The sequence below is a fragment of the Furipterus horrens genome, unplaced genomic scaffold (genome assembly GCF_987537825.1).
Source record: "Furipterus horrens unplaced genomic scaffold, mFurHor1.1.pri manual_scaffold_3, whole genome shotgun sequence".
In the NCBI taxonomy this organism is placed as follows: domain Eukaryota; kingdom Metazoa; phylum Chordata; class Mammalia; order Chiroptera; family Furipteridae; genus Furipterus; species Furipterus horrens.
The window spans coordinates 179,635,069-179,647,231 of NW_028327173.1; positions in this window are offsets into that span (position 1 = coordinate 179,635,069).

Here is a 12,163-nt window from a genome sequence, read left to right on the forward strand (position 1 = left end):
CCCCCACCCCCCTTATCCTGTATGAAATGTTGCTTCATTTCCTGTACTAGCCTCTTGGTGTTCTCTCTTTTTTTTTTTTTCAGACTAAAAAAGGCCAATTCCATTTTTTTGAGCAAGAAAACTTAATGTACCTCACCAAGGCCAATTAATACTATGTAAAACTGGGCCAAAAATAAGACTTGGGAGATGAAGGAATAGGGATATGACAGAAGAGGGTTATTCTTAATTATTTTTAAAGTCATAGTAAGGTCGTCTTGGACCCAGCTATATTTTAAGAACTGTTGCATCACATAAACCAGCAAGAACTAGTCTTTGCTTCTTTGAGTGATCTGATTTTCCACCAACGGAAATAATGATAAAAAAGAACTGCTTCTTCAACATAGAACAGAAAAATGAATGCAGTGTTTCTTTACCTCGAAACCCACCTCTTCAGTTCTTTTCATTGTTCCAAATCCAGTTTTCTACTAATAGCTTTGTCATTGAACTATATGTTTAGAAAAATTATTTAGAGTTTTTCCTTTCTTTTTTACATAGTCCTCCTGACCCAGTAAAGGACATTTAATAACATTTGAATTTGTATGGTACTATCTGTAGTTAGATTTTTGTAGGAGATTGGGTAATGCTCAGATTTAGGTATAGGCATAAATTCACTATAGCAATGATTCTTAACCTTTTAGGGTTACGGTATAGGCCCTTTGAGACTGATGAATCCTAGGAACTTCCTTACCCAGGAAAATAGACATAACTCCCCCAAAGTTTACAATGTTGCAGTGGTTCTGGGGCTCCTGGTTAAGATCTCATACTATAGCATAGTAGGGCATCAGCTTTTTTCCTACAAAGCCATAAGAAATATTTCAAGGGCATCAAAAATCATTTGACTTTTAAAGAATTGTTTCACTTTTTGAAAGAGGAGGTAGATGTGGGCCTAGGCAGGAATCTGACATTAAAATATTCTTAAAAATTTTTTTTTAATCCTCACCTGAGTTTATTGATTTGACAGAGACAGAGACAGAGACATAGATCAGTTTTCCCTACCAGGAATCACACAACCTACATGTGTGCCCTGACCAGGGAGCGAACCTACAAACTTTTGCTAATGGGATGATGCTCCAACTGACTGAGTCACCATGCCAGTGCTAAAAATATTCTTCTTAAAGGTTGTGTTTTGGGGAAATGGAGAGTGATTAAAGGTGAAAAAAATAGTATTAGGATAGTTTTGGAGGATAACATTATTCTCTGATGTTGCCACTTTTGAAAGACAATAGAAAAGAGGTAAAATGGAAATGAAGCATTTCTGGAATGTTTCTCACCTGCATGGTGCAAATGCAATATGTTCACGAACAGCACATTTAATTGCCAGATCTCACTCAGGTTTTAAGATTTTGAGCTTCCTGGTGTTAGAGTTCATTAAATGCTTAAGTCTTCAATGCTAAGGAATTAGATATTTACTTACTGATACAGAATGTTAAAATAGGTTCTAACATGCAGCCACCAATGTACAGTATTAATGAGATTTCTACCAAAGTATAACTACCATGAAAAAATTCATTAGCTTGTTGCATTTGTTGCCAAAACTGGATGTTTAGTTACAGCTCATTTAATTCCTATTTGTGGAAATTTTGACACAGAAACCATTCATTGTCTTAGTTGGTTAGCCCTTAACTAAGTTACCATACCTGCAGGAAAATGTCTTATTTGTAGTAATATGCCCTGTTCTGGTTGGTTTTACTCTTGAAATGATTTATTTCTCTTAATTTGTATCAATGTTATGAGCGAAGAGACCATATACATATTAAAAGCATGTTGCATTCTATGTAGATTGATCTTTTTTAATTCGTAGGTGTAAAACTAATACAGCTGTAGAAATATTTTTCTTAAACACAATGTATAACAAAATTCTCCACAGTAATTCACCCACTCTTTGCAGTTTGAGATTCAAACTTTTAAAGAAATTACATAAAGGTATATTTTGTATTATGTACAGTGTCTTAGTTCAAAGAAAATGTTAATTCAGTTCTAAAGTGTACTTTTTAAAAAATTATATTTTATTGATTATGCTATTACAGTTCTTCTGATGTTTCCCCCTTTGTACCCCCTCTACTCAACACCCCTATTTCCTCAGACAATCCCCACACCATTGTTCATGTCCATGGGTCATACATGTAAGTTCTTTGACTACTTTGTTTCCTATACTGTACTTTACATGCCCATGGCTCTTCCGTAACTACCTACTTATACTTCTTAATCCCCTCACCTTTTCACCCATTTCCCCACATCCCCCTCCCATCTGGCAACCGTCAAAACACTGTGTATCCATTATTCTGTGTCTGTCCTTGTTTACTTAGTTGGTTTTTTAGATTCAATTATTAATAGATATGTAATTTTGCCAGTTTATAGTTTATAGTTTTGATGGTTTTTTTCTTCAAATAAGTCCCTTTAACATTTCATATTATAATGGTTTGCTGATGATAAACACTTTTATTTTTTTTATTGTCTGGGAAGCTCTTTACCTGCCCTTCAATTCGAAATGGTAGCCTTTGCTGGGTAGAGCAATCTTGGCTGTAGATCCCTGCTTTTCATGACTTTGAATATTTCTTGCCAATCCCTTCCAGCCTGCAAAGTTTCTTGAGAGAAATCAGCTGACAGTCATATGGGAACTCCCCTGTGAGTAACTAACTTCCTTTTTCTTGCTACTTTTAAGATTCTCTTTATCTTTAACCTTTGGTATTTTAATTATGATGTTTCTTGGAGTGGGCCTCTTTGCATCCATCTTGTTTGGGGCTCTCTGTGCTCTCTGGACTTGCATATCTATTTCCTTCCCCAAATTAAGGAAGTTTTCTTTTATTATTTTTTCAAACATTTCCAATTTCTTGCTCTTTCTCTTCCTTCTGGTACCCCTATGATGCAAATGTTGGACCTCTTGAAGTTGTTCCATAGGCTGCTTATAATACTATCCTCATTTTTTTGTTTTTTTATTCCTTTTTTCTCTTGTTGTCCTGATTGGTGGTTTTTTTATTCTTATGTTCCAAACTATTGATTTACTTATTGACTTCATCCACTCTACTGTTGTTTCCCTGTAAATTGTTTTTATTTCAATTAGTGTATCCTTCATTTGTGTTTGGATCTTTTTTATGCGGCTGAGGTCCTCACTAAGTTCCTTGAGCATCCTTATAACCAGTGTTTTGAGCTCTGCATCTGATAGATTATCTCCATTTTGTTTAGCTCTTTTTCTGGAGTTTTGATCTGTTCTTTAATTTGGGCCATGTTCCTTTGTCTCCTCATTTTAGCAGCCTTCCGTGTTTGTTCCTGTGTATTAGGTAGAGCCTCTATGACTCCCTATGTAGCATGGTCTAATATAGTAGGTGTCCTATAGGGTTCAGTGGAACAGCCTCTCTTATCACCCAAGCTAGATACTCGAAGTGCACCTTCATATGGGCTGAGTACACCCTTCTCTTGTAGTTAAGCCTTTAAATCCCAATGGAGGGATTTACCCAGGCCAGTCAGCTGTGAGGACTGGCTGTGATCACTGACCACCAACATTGCCCTTCATGGGGGATCAGCTGTGCAGGGGCAGGGTGGTGGTGCTCTGACGTGGTCTGTAGCTGTCCACTGGGTGTACTGGCCCTGGAATTTCTTGCATGGTGCAGGCCAAGGTCAGCCCCCACCTGTGTTTTGCCCCAGGGTCACCCTGCCTGAGCTATCAAGCAATCTGAGATGGCTGCTACTTGTACTGGACTTGGAGGTTCCCAGGCAAAGCCGAGCTGTGAATGTAGGCTGGTTGCTGCTAGTGCCAGGCATGGGGCAAAATGAGGCCAGCTATTGCTTATTTGAGAGGATTTAGGAAATTGTGAAGCATGAGCCAACGTCAGCCATTCATATGGAAAAGCAGCTTGGGTGGGCCTGTAAGTTCAGTAGAGCAAAGTCTCAGGGGATCTCCATGGCCGGACAAACAGCGTTAGCCAGGTTAATGAAGTCTTGGATATGGCACCAGCTTGCTGGCTTTGTGGCTCAGTCTGGATGGATGTGTTTTTTTAATTCTGTAGTTGTCAGACCGCCATTCAACTTGATTTATGACAGCTCTGAGTGGTGGGTCTATATTTTAGTTGTAATTTTGATGTGGTTGTGTGAAGAGGTAAACCATGTCTGCCTACACTACCATCTTGACCGGAAGTCCTAAGAGTGTACTTTTTGTTTTCAAGTCCATTGGAGAAATTTTATTCAGCCTGTGAATGCTTGCAAATTACGTGAGATGAAAAGCAGAAATAATTTCTAGTTTGCAAAATTATTGCCACTAAATAAACAGGCATTTGTATAATGTGTGTGTATTTATGATTGCTATAGCAAGCAGCATTTTTATTCTGGCTATAAACTTGGAAATTTTGAAATTTGTTATTAGGAGACCTTAAGAGAATTTTTCTTCAACTGAACTTGGTTAATTTGCTGTAAAAGATAGATATGGTAGTCACAGTTTGAACTAGGCCTATCTCTTCCTGACTTTAGGAAGATTACTGAAAGCCAGTAAGTTTGGGTCAATGATTACTTTCATGAAAACATTCCATAAATAAAGAAGCCAGAAGTAGTTTCTCTTTGGCAAGAACATTTTCCTTGTCTTCTTATAGATTTTATAGACACACACACACACACACACACACACACATTTCTTACTCTTGAATTCTTACTCTTGAAAAGTTGAGATGGGGATTTGGAAGTGGTCTGCAAAAGAACTTCCCCACCTAGTATGTGTGCGTGTGTACGATACTTTTGTGCTAATTGTATTAAGTGGTTGTACTACCTGTGTTTATTTTTGTCTGAAAGTGTGATTTATTTATAGGCTGGCACAATTAAGTTAGAGGGGTTTTAGAGTACATTGAATTTGTTATGTAAGTGAACTTCTGTGACTGTAAGAGCTTTTTTGCTTGTTATAAAATTTGTAAGGAAGCACAATAATGAGGCCTCCTAAAGGTGTAGCAAGTCTTAGAACTTAAGTAAGGTTGAGGCAAATAAGGATTTACTTGACTGTGTACAATATAGCTAGTACCTGTTCACTTGCCAAGGTGTATCCTTTTGTTTTTTGAAGTTTTTCATTTGAAAGTTGAAGCAAGGTTTTTGTTTTTTATGTAAAAATTGTTTCAGTTCCTTTTCCCCCCTTTAATTGATTACTTACTGAGAAACTAATAGTGAGGAACTCAACTTTCTCTTTTTTCCTTGTTACTACATAATAGCTCAGGCTGAAATTCTCATCAACTCATAGAAATTTTGATTCCAGTTGAAAATCTGTTTGTAGATTACCCCAGAAAAACTTGGCTTGCGTGTTCTCCATAGGACTTGTTGTTTACTTGCCACAAAACCTTTGCTCCACTGCTGTCTCTTATCTACATGAGATTTATATTTATTTGTTTTAATACGTTATGTAAGGTGATTCAGAGTATCTAAAATTTTTATTAGATCACATGTTTCATGTTAATAGCTGTATTGTTACCTAAATAATGGATTTGTTAAACATACTACATGTGTGTCATCTGTTCTCTGCTATAGTTTAGGTCCAGGCTTGGGTCTTCCAGACCAAGGCATTTTCTCTGTGGCCTTCCTGAGATCTACACAAAAGCTTTGCCATGTGTTAATTCAAAACAGTGAAATTTCCAAGATTTGACCATTTTTGATCTATTAAAATGGCAGTTTTATCTGGTTCAATTTACTGGTTTCTGAAATTAGTTCTTGAATGATCAGATTGCAAGTCAGTACTTCTCACTATTTATATTTAATCATGTCTCCTTAGAATTGATCCTTAGAATTGACGACAGGTTTAAAGAAAAGCCATATATATTAACAATACCAAATATATAATTATTTTATTTTATTTTTTATTTATTTTTAGAGGGGAAGGGAGAGAAAAAGAGGAGGAGAGAAACATAAATGTGTGGTTGCCTCTCACGCACCCCCAACTGGGGTCCTGGCCCGTAACCCAGGCATGTGCCCTGACTGGGACTCAAACCTGTGACCCTTTGGTTTGCAGGCCAGTGTTCAATCCACTGAGCCACACCAGCCAGGACTATAATTTATTTTAAATGAACTTACTGTCATTACAACTTTACACAGATGATCTATTTGCTGCTTAGACATTGGTATGAGAAATGTTATATAAGCAGTGACCTGGAAAGGAAATAATATTGAATTTAGTGTTCAGGTAGGATCGTAATAAAATGTAATGATAAGGTGAGAAAATGCTTTTAATCTTTTATTTTGAATTACATAATTAAGTGAGGTGAGTAGAGAGGTCCTTCAAACATTTTATTGAAGGTGTGGAGAGGTATGGCTCCAACTCATTCTTTATGACTATGAGATATCACTGAACTCTGAACTATTATTTTAAGTGCAGTCTCTGTTAAAGGTGAATGAGGGCTCTAACTTTGTTCTAGGTGACAGACCTGACTTAGGTTGTAGCCATGTTGTGCCCTTCCTAAAGATCTTCTTTTATTATATTTTGCTATTTGTTTTGGTAACCATTAACTAAAATTGTCTAGTATTTAAACATCAGAGGGTTTGCTGGAAGAGTTGTGATCATTCTCAGTCAAAGGAGCTGTATGTGTACCTCATATTAGCGTACTAAAACCATTCCAGGATTGTCTTCTGAATTCTCAGTATAACAGTCTTGAATGTGTATTTGATTATATTTAATCAGGAAAACAAAGATTTACTATATATCATTATAAAAGCAGAATTCTTAATTATTTTAGCCATTGATATTTTAACTGCTTACTAACAAAACTGAAAAGTTTTTAAAAACTAAAAGTCTCCAGAACTTTTCTAACAGAAATTTCTAGCTAAAATTTTCTAGTATTTGATGTAGTAGAATCTGCACATAGGAGGTGGCTTTTAAAACTGGTTATTTTAGGTAAGTAGAAGTCTTATGTAATTAATTTAAATTCAACTTTTATAACTGTCTGCCTTTCTTGAAATATTTTGACAGATTCTTTGCTGCAATGATTCTTAATGAAATAAAAAAAGAAGCAGTCTTGCCATTTGATAAGGGCATTGAAACTGCTTCTGTGCCTAAATCAAAGAAAGAAGCTTGCTTGGCATCTCCCTCTCTTAGTATTTACTTTTATGTCTGAAATCAGAATGCTTGCCTTGTTATTTTTTCCTTTGAATCTGAAGGCTTTGAATTCTGCATCCTTGGACATCATAAGGATTTGCCGTGTGCTCTGTCCTGATTTTTTACAGCTGGACTGTTTAACAATATGGCTGTAAGTGTATTACTTCTGCATGTATAAGCATCCTTGTTAACTCCACAAGACCTGTCACTAGATGTTACTGGTTCAACTTGACCTCCAGAGAGTTTCATCTGCTTCAGGACCAGATGGATTTGGTATCCAACAGGGACCACAGTATCAGTAAATCCTTCACCTCAGGAGGAGCAGGGCTCTAAGAAGGAAACTTCCTGGAGTGAAAGTCTCCATAATTTGAGATAAGGAAGAAAACAGTAGCTATTTTTGAAGATCACATAGTTAATCCTCTAAATCTGCTTGGACTGTCTTGATATGTTCAGGTATAAAAATTTGAATACTTTATGTGAAAATAATTGTACTTTTTAATCTTAGAATCTGTGATTATCTTATCTTAGACTTTTACCAAAAATTTCATGAAGTTGGCTTTTTTATTTTTGCTCTTTTTTTTTTCTTTTTTGCAAGGAAGGAAGAGGAAAAAGACTGAAGGAGGGGAGGAAAGGGAGAAAAATACTAAGGGCAAAAAGAGGAGGTTTTAAAGTTTTTTTAAAAGATTATTTTTAAGTAAAGAAGATTCTATTTTTATGAAATTCAAATGAAATTAATCAATTTAGGCCCCATAAGTCATGCTTAGGTTTTATAGCAGTCAATAATGCATTACTAGTTGGTAGATTAGTCAGATCTCCTTTTGTTCTCCCTCCATTATGTCCTACACAAAGTATTAGGGGAAGGAGGAGAGGATCTAACTTGTCAGCTATTGCTTGTATGCTTGAGTAGGAAAGTAGATAAGGATTGCAGATTTCCCCTTTATTATCAGTTTTACTCTGGCGTCCTCAACCTGCCACCTCCCAGCAAGATACTGTAGAATGACCTGGGAAACCTAAAAAGTACTTCAGCAGTAAAGATTAAGTTGGAAGATCACAGTAAAAGACCTGTTGTCTACCACCTCCCCAACCCCAGTGAATACCCGCATCCTCCCTCACCTTCATGTTCTCTGTTCAAATTCCTGGGATGGCTCCTATTTCACTCTGTAAAAGCCAACATTCTTACAGTGGCTTAGGAAGTTGGATCACTGTAGCATATGGTCCCTAGGACCTCTGGGACTCACCTTAATCTGCTTTAGCCACAGAGGTCTCCTTCTTGGCTATCCTCAGAACTGTCTTGTTTCACTCAAACCCTAGGGTCTTACAGGCACTTGCTTTAGCTGTTCATTCTACCTGGATTGTGTCATTGACCAAGGTCAAATCTAATTTCAAGGAGACCTGAAAGGAACAGGAAAGATTACTAGTGAAGCGTGGTGGCCCACTCTGCATTTGATGGCGAAGTAAGCCTGTGGGGGTGTTTGCGCCAGCAGAAAATGAGATTGATGTTACATAAGCTCTAGGAGACAGTCTTAACAAGTGCCAGTAGCAGAGAGGCGGAGGTCATCTCATTGTAAGTATCCATAATGATTAGGAAGAGGCCAGGATTCCTGCATCTTTGGGGATGGAATGGATCACCCTGCATTGAGGGTGGGGTTAAATTTGCAAAGGTAGCCCTGGCTGGTGTGGCTCAGTGGATTGAGCACAGGCCTGCGAACCAAAGGGTTGCCAGTTTGATTCCCAGTCAGGGCACATGCCTGAGTTGCTAGCCAGGTCCCCAACTGAGGGTGCACAAGAGGCAACCACACGTTGGTGTTTCTCTCCCATTCTCCGCTCTCTCTAAAGAGTTTTTTAAAAATTTTTGCAAAAACAGAGCTAAGTAGGAAGAGTTTTCCAAGCAGAAGAAACAGGCAAGCTAGGTAGGGAAGGCAGCTGAAACCAGTGAGGATGTTGGTCTTAGCAGGAACTTTCCACACACCACCTAAGGGGACTGAGAATGGTACATCCTAAAGAAAGCCTGCTTTTTATGTCTTCCACGTCTTGCAAAGAGCTTTCCCTAAGTTATATGCTATTGCTTATCTCAAATCAGCTTTACTCTAAAGTGCAGTGGCACTTCAATGACACATGAAGTTGTTTTCCGACCAGACACCACCCAGTGCTACAAACCTAACAACCTTTAAATAATTTTGGCGGATTGTCCAGTCAAGAACAATTTGTTAGGCCTCCCCGCCCAAGTGGAGTGTTCTGGGGCCTCAGGAAGAAATGTGGGTGTATAGAGCCTTGGCAGTGGTCTGCAGACCTGTAGGTCCATGTAGAAGACATAACCTTAGCTGAGCCCTGCTGGGCTGGCCTGGCTAGCACCTGGCCAGCATCAGTCAGGAGCTGTGGTCTAATGTGAACTGTTTGAGGCAAGTGCATGTGAGCAGGGAGGCGGGGACCACATGAAATGCCTCTTGAGGTTTCCTGTTTGCTCTAGCTCTGCTGCTGCTTCTGCTGCCGCTGCCGTTGCCGTCACTGCCGCTACTGCCGCCACTGACACCACCAAAGTTAGAGCTAAAAGCAGTCAGGTATTTGATAGTTCATCATGTTCCAAGTTTTAACATTGGACAGCATAATGTATAATTTTCCAAAACAGTCCAGTTTTTATCAGCAACTTGTTTCTAATGTGACTGTGTTAAAGATGCATCATCATATTTTTGAGCTGCTTCTGAAGCTATTACCCAAATCCGTTCATTGTGAATAAGATAATGTGGATGTAAACATTACAAGACCTTTTGTTTATTCAGAAAGCTTCCCTCCACCCATGGTGCTCTGCTTCCTTCCATTCTCAAATACTAACCTATACTAGTTGTGCCTCTGACATGAGATAAAACAACATATTTTCTTCTTAGTACTTGTGATTCTTTGGAGTAGAAATTCTCTGAATACAAATGGTGAGCAAAAGCGAAACCCAGCAGTGCGGGCTCTTCTTACCCACTGGACACTACATCTTCCTGCTTCTCCAGCTGTCCTGCCATCCTGACCCACATTGTAAGGGAGAATTATTCGCCAATATTAAAGAATCCCTGCTGTCATTAACCCTGAAATATGCTAAAGCTGCCCCTTTCAGAGGCCTCTACTGCAGCCCACACCTGAATGGGTATTTCTGCCTTTGAGACTCAGTACACAGTTCACGTGGAAACTATTGAGTATCTCCATGCTCCCATATACTAGTAGACATTTGGGCCTCAATCTCAGCTTCTCTAGATAATGGCACCTTAGCTTTGAGGTGCTACTGGGGGCACTAACATGAATTTTATGTTTACCACAGAGCCTGTAATCTTTTTTTAAATATGCTTTATTGATTATGCTGTTACAGTTGTCCCAATTTCTTTTCCATTTGTTCCCCTCCACCCAGTGACATCCTCCCTCCAGTTGTCCCCCAACTTAGTCCATGCCCATTGGTTTTGCATATAGTTCTCAACATCTTCCTATCTACTCCACTCCCTCCCACTACGCTTCTTAATTCCTGTACCATCTCCCTCCCTACTGACCTCCCCCCAAAATGTTCCCCATACCTATAATTCCCTTTCCCCTCTATTGCCTACTTAGTTTGCCTTTATTTCGATTCCCTAGCTTCTGTTGGTTGTTGTGATAATTTTCATTTTAATGTTCATAGTTTGGATCCTCTTTCTCTTAAACAAGTCCCTTTAACATTTCATGTAACAGTGGTTTGGATTTGGTGAACTTCAGTTTTACTTGGTCCTGGAAGCACTTTCTCTGCCCTTCTATTCTGAATGACAGCTTCGCTGGATAGAGTAATCGTGGTTGTAGGTTTTTGCTTTTCTAATTACTTTGAATATTTCTTGCCAGTCCCTTCTTGCCTGCAGAGTTTCTTTTGAGAAATCAGCTGAGAGTCTTTTTGGGACCCCCTTGTACGTAATTCTCTTCTCTCTTGCTGCTTTTAAGATTCTTTCTTTATCCTTAATTTTTGACAATTTGATTATAATGTGTCTTGGTGTGGTTCTCCCTGGGTCCAGTTTTTTTTGGAACTCTCTGTGCTTCCTGGACCTGTAAGTCTTATTTCCTTCCCCAAGTTGGGGAAGTTCTGCTTCACTATATTTTCACATAATTTTTCAATTTCTAGTTCTTCTTCACCCTCTGGCAACCCTATGATTCAGATGTTGGCCCTCTTATAGCTGTCCCATAGGTTTCTGAGCCTCTCCTCATTTTCCTCACTTTTTGTTTTCTCTTTCTGCACTAGTTGACTGTTTGTTCCTTCCTGATGTTCTGATTTGTTGATTGGTTCCCTGGTTTTCTCTCCCTCACTACTAGTTTCATATGTGTGTTTGTTCATTTCAGCAGGACTAATCATTCCTTCCCTGTCTTGTCTAAGATCTGCTGTTAGGTCTGTAAGCATTTTTATAACCAAAGCTCTGAACTGTGCCTCAGAAAGATTTCCTATCTGCTGCTTCATTAGATAAGATATTTGTTCTCTGGTCAGCTGCATCACTGGGATCTCTATCATGATCTGTGCCATCCTGACAATTTTGTGCTTCCTGGGCGAGGCTGTCACACCTCCTACGCTATAGGGGGCAGAGCCCTGTGCACTCATCACAACCGGGTGACCCTTCTCACCACGATGTGGCGTTTTCTGTGGGGGTGGGGGTCCAAGATGGCTTCCTGCTGTTCACTCTCCGCTGGGAGACCAGGAGCCTCCTCCTTCGTCCCCTCCCACTCTGGGCCTCACAGTCCAAGGCAATGGGGGTCTGCCTTCCCCGGCATTGGAATCACAAGCTGACAGGTCTAGTCTGCAGCCGGGGGTGCTCCCCAGGCGCTTCTTGCCTCCCCTTATATACGGCTGTCCCACTACTGCCGCCGCCCCGGCTTCACCCCAGCTACCCGTCTGGACGAGCACCACTTCTTTATAACTTCATACGTTGGACTTCCATTTATTTTCTGGAACTTCTGGTTGTTTCTGGTTTTGCAGTAGTTATATTCCTTCTTAGTTGTGGAGGGAGACGGAGCATGTCAGTCTAGGCCTACGTCTTGGCCGGAAGTCTCCTATGTGTTTCCCTCTGTGTATTAAGTAGAGCTGTC